Consider the following 6000-nt stretch of genomic DNA (forward strand, 5'->3'; position numbering starts at 1 on the left):
GAAACACATATACAACAAGTAAAATGCAGAGAAGTAAAACACAACAAACTCATAAACACAAAGACGATAAAGGAGTTCACCCCCTGGGATACATCTCCTTAGACATGCTTCAATGACTAGGACATCTTTGGATTAATGGTCAATTATCTGATTACATGCACCTGCAGTGCTCCAATGGATTTGCAACTTGCTTCCTCTGCAATTGGATTTTAGCTAATTTAGGCTTGACCTCCTCTCCTGGTGGCCCTCGGCTTCCTTAAACTTCAACGTAGCAAAATCACGTACATAAGTGCCTTTTTACCTCTGCAACAGTTCCATTGTGTTCAAAGCATCCAAATAATTTAGGAATGACTCTTTCTGAGCCGAAATTGGTTGAAAACTGCCAAAGTTATGGCCTCTTCAGTTTTCCCTAGGAAATCTCCACCAAAACTGGAGAAACTCGAGTTAACTCCACCAAATTTGGAGTAGTTATGGATTTGTCAGATCTGCCAAGTTAAACCCGCACTTAATTAATGATCAGTAAGGATTAATTAACACTAAGCTCCTGTTAATCTGCACGTTTAGAATAAAATGATAGCGGTTAAGGGGTTTGCATTGCTGGTTACATGCTAGCGGTTAATGCTAGTGGTTAACCCCCAAACTTCAACGCATTAAACTTTAAATATAACTTCAAGCCCTTAGTGGTTAAGACTTGTGGTGTGGCGTAGTCGTAAGGCATGGCGATTGTGCGGGCGAGGTCACAGGTTTGACTCTCTATCCTGCCATATAAACTTTTATATGACCTTTGAGAGGGCATGTGGTGGCCTCCGAGCTTGCCACATGTCAGCCTCTCATTGGTTCACCAAATGTGCTTTGACAAATTACATACAGACACTTGCCACAATCGGATTGAGCCACATCTCAGAATATTTTGAGAATATTTCAAGGAATATTCCTTCGAATATTCTTTTTGTTGACTGGGCTATATGGATGCCTAGTCAACATTCCAGTCACAAAATTTTACCTGTTTGACAAAACAGACAACAGGCTCTAACTTTCTCATACGAACTCCGTTTTGAGTGGAACGAGTTGAGTTGAGATCGTATCAACGGGACGGGCACGATCTTTCAGGTTTTGAGAGATTCCGAGCACTTTTATTTTTGACAAAAATTTTGCCCCTAATCGAGATTCCGATCATTTTAGACGGGCACAAACTATGTCACAGTGAAGGAAATATTCTGATAATGTGATCTTCACTATGATGTGACATGTTATGATAACAAAAATATTGAAGTGATGCAACATGTCGCAAGGAAGGTTCTTGAAATCTTGATTATCAAATAGAACGATATGTTCCCATGATGCAACATGTTGTGTCAAAGAAAAGTTTGGAGTGATGTGTTATATAGTGGCTAATTTTTTTTTATGTCTAATACACATTCCACTACAATGAAGAAAAGTTTGATGTCTCACCTATACAAAATCTTTGATGCAACATGATATGTGGCACAAAGGAAGCTTTTGGAGTTATGTGGTTTTCATAACCAAAGTTGTTTTAGGTGTTATATGCATTATTTCGTGATGCTAGATTTTTTTAACAAGTTTGATGTTTCTCATGGAAAGAAACTTTGCTACAATACAATATGCCAATGTAAACAAACATTTGAAGCAATGTTATAAGTCACAACCATATACAATTTACATTTGATACATTGAAAGGGTGTTCTTATGCAAATTTCTAAAAAACGAAACACACTTCGTACTATATATTTGAAGACAAAATGCTATTGTTTGTTCCACATTGGACATTAAACTATTGAACCCTTAATAACTCTATGTAACATGTAAACATTTAATTTCTATTTTTTATTTTTTATATACTGTCATTTATTACTAGCACACCTTTCATAACATGCGAGATACGATGATTAATATCATATCCTAACCACAAACATAATTTAAATGGTTAAAGTTAATGAATTTTAATGTTTAATTGCGCCCCCCAAGGTCATTTAACTCATTCAATGCCATCAGAGGTGTCAGGTATCGCCCAACTCATGCATTTACGCCAAGTACTCCTTCCAGACCATTCTTGTGTACGTGGAGGTTTATCCATCGTCGATCATGGCGATGTTGATCCGATGATTTGGAGGGACCTAGGGTTAACGAGGTAACCGTCTACCCTTCCCCATCCGGTTTCTCTTAGAATTCGAGCACTGGTTACTCCGCTGGAAAGCTATGCAAGGCTGAGAGCTTGACAAGGTAAGGTTTAGAGTTTTGCAGGTTTTAAATGACTATGACACTCACCGAAACCAGGTTCCTAGCTTCCATTAATGTTGCCTTTCCATCCTTGCAGTCCAAAGAAGGGTTTGGTTCCTCTTCCAATCGTTCTTCATCCTTCGGATGGCAGCCTTTTACACAAAGCTTCACCCTTTTATTCTACAGGCTTAGAACAACAGTGTTGTTGGATGGTGACTCAAAAGGGGTGTTTTTATAGGTAAGATTTTATTTTTATTTTTGGTGAGGTTGATTTACCCTCTTAAACAGAATCAAGTTTTATGCATTTGCTTACCCTTATCGTTTTGAATGGCAGAGGTTCTTATGGTTTCTACAGACAGGGCTTCGACCCTAGGTAAATTTTTCATGACTTATACTTTAAAATACAGTTCAGTACTTCGGTCTTTTTAAATTTTGTTCATTACTTCTGTCTGCAATCCACCCCAAGAGGGAGGTTTATCATTCGAGCTTGTCTAACCCTTGATGTTCTTTCTCCATAGGTAAATGAAGAAATTTAATTGATATCTCTTCGCAAAGCTGAAGTTAGTGTGATCCTAATACCCGATTTCTTGCTTTGGTTACAAGTTCGTCCACTCTTGTGGCTTGAGTCTTTCCTAAGTTTGGTTGCATTCAACTAGGTCGCTCTACAAGTTCTTATCCTATAGGGTTTTTTCCCTGAGCAAAACCCCAAATGATAGTTGAGCTGTACTGTTTAATTTCAGGGTTAAATGCCCTTATGAACCTATGGCGGATTTGTTATTGTCATTTAATTTTCGCCTTCTTTTGAGTTTATGAGGTTCATAATCGAACAAGGATTGTTACGATTGTGATGTGTATAGAATTGTTTATGAATTTTCCTTTGAAAATGGTTCCATATTATTATTATTTGCTCGAGACCTATGATTTGGATGTAGGTTGTGCTGAGTCTCAACTTGAATGCACATTTTCATTGGAGTTAACTATTTAACTTATTCCACTGTTTTACTTTTACTTTTACTTATTGTTATGATTTTGTCATCATATGTTCGATGAGAACATTAAAGAACTATGATTGAGTTGGCCAAAACAATTTATGAATAATACATATTAAAAATTAAAGTATTTTCAGGAACAGGAAAACAATTGTTAAACCTCCTGAGACAGTTAAGGTGGTTGCTCACCTTTTTCTTCAAAAGAAGAATTTGAGGAATGCCTAGGGGTTGGAGAATTAGAGAGAGGAAACGATACATTAGGGCTAAAGGCAAAATGATGCCAAAAGAAACTCCTTGAGTTGGGTGAGATAAACCAATGGGAGACTCGACGAGGGTATGTGACTTGAGGCTATACTATTAGCCTTGATGTCTCAATATACCCCAAATTGAACACAAGGATCATAAATACTACATGGAGGAGAAGAGCTCGGGGGAGAGTCTAGACATCATTGCGAGGCTTGAGGCTAGGTGGAGAGATCTTCTGGTAACAACACAAGGTTGCAGAAGGAAGAAAAGAGGCTAACAAGGCTAAAAGACAACATAAGTCTCATATGCACTCAGATGAAAACTCCTTATTTTCTTTCTGTATAGAATTAATAGTAGAAAAAAATGAAAAGACTTGAATGGAATTGTAGTAAAGAACTATATATTTGAACTCCTAAATTTTGAACTCAAAATCTAAAACAAAAAAAATATCAAACAAATGATTTCCCCAATTAAACATGATATTGTCCTTATAATGCAAAATTGTAGGTTTAAAAAAATATTAATTTAAAAACTAATAGAGGATTGATAACGAGATCAAAAAAAAATTGGAGTTGTCTCAAGGAATACAATGCCAATATCCTTGGTCTTTGCCCTAACAATTTTAGGATGTTGGCATTTGCGCTAACAATTTTACTAGCTCTCCTTGGCCATCATATTATGCAATTGCATTTTATAAAATCTTTTAGTGGCATCACTAAATCACACCAACAATACCATCAAATTATGGCATCACATCATTTTGCATTTTATTAAAGAAAAAAAATAATTCCATATAAAGAAAGAAACCAAATTCATAAACTAACATAAAGTTAAAAGAAGAGAGAAAGAGTTGGATCTCCCAACTATAGAAGAATCTAAACTATAAGAACAAATATTTATATTAACTGAGAATATTTATATTAATTTCGAAACATATGAAAATATTTATGTTAGTTTTGAAAACATAAAGCTAAATAAATTAACCATATCTGTGTCAATGAAAAATTATAGAAATATTCTACCTATCTAATAAAAAGTATTTAAATAAACCTCTGTCAAAACTGAAGTAGAGGATTACGATCTATATGAAACGAAAACCAGAACACCTCCAAAACAACGTTGGAAGAATTCAACGAGCCAGGGAATTCCTCATCCAAACAATCATGAAATTAAACAAGAGAAACTGTGGCAGGATCTGTAACAAACTCTTGATGTCCAACCTCCTGCGGCTGCCTATAAGTTGATTCGTCTATGCCATTCACATGATCTTAATCACATTCTGATTTGGAAAACAAACCAAAAGAACAAGAATTCAAAAACGGTAGCAGGACGTCGAGCCCTTTCGCTGCACCCTCAGGGCATAGCTGTAGCAATTGAAAAATGGGGTATCTTCCCGTCAAACATCGGTTGAGCGAGATTATAGAAATTTAAATATCATTTGGGCATCGGAAACTGGAATCCAACGATATCACAAATTATGTAACTGGACATCGGAAATTGGAATCCGACGAACAATTAAAAGAACACAAAATGACACAAGTGAGAAATTAAAAGAACACGGTGCCGTAAGTGCGAAATTAAAAGAACACAACGCCCGATGATGATATCACAAATTCATGCAACTGTGCATCGGAAATTGGAACCCGATGAGCGATTATGAAATATTAAAAGAACACACTAACCGATGATGAAGAATTCTTTTTCTGATGTTTTTTTTTCTTATTAAAGCAACATCACCTTGGTTCGATCTTTCGTTACTTTTTTTTCTGCCGTCAGTGCAGTACAAAGGGTTGAATTTCGCATTTTAATGTAGCCGTTGGAATGAAACAGTAGTGGCGTCCCCTTCTTCCCAAGGCTGTCTATAAACTGATCAGGAGGCATATTTCACATTTCTGAATTCTTATGAGAGAGGTGGAGATGGCTGTGAGAACATTAGACCTAACAGCGGTAGCCGACTTAGCCTTTTCATAAGTTTCTCAAGTTTTGAATTGAATTGCAGTGATTGATTCATTGTGTAAGTTTATATTGTCTGGCAGGTTGCCATTTCTTTTTGTTTTGCACCATTTTTTTTCCCTGATTATATTGGCTGATGATTTTGTGTGTGAACTACATGTTTTTCTAATCTACATTGCTGTTTATCTTTCATTTCTTTCCGTTCAATTTTTTATTTCTGAATTTCTTTGCGTCTTGATGTTTCTCCGAGATGGAATTTCTATATTATTGTCGTATTTTTGTTTAGCATTTCTATGTTTATTTAAGAGAGTGATATCAGAATGTGTGAGTTCTGCACCTCATTAAAGATATGACAACGAAGGGGGCGATTTACAGACAACTTTCAGGTAAAGAAGATTAACTCAGTGTTCTTTCTTTTTCATTTCATTTTTTATAATAAAGATACGAAAGGATTACAGATTTAGAGTTAATAATTGTTTGTACTTTTGCAGTAATTGATTGCTATTTCATTTTATATTAGGTTCGGGGAGGAATGAGGCTTTAGGTTTCACAACTATTTGTGGTTTGCAGTTAT

The sequence above is a fragment of the Pinus tabuliformis genome, chromosome 5_1, assembly GCF_031772625.1.
Source record: "Pinus tabuliformis cultivar Carrire ecotype Pingquan chromosome 5_1, CPIR1, whole genome shotgun sequence".
Lineage (NCBI taxonomy): Eukaryota > Viridiplantae > Streptophyta > Pinopsida > Pinales > Pinaceae > Pinus > Pinus tabuliformis.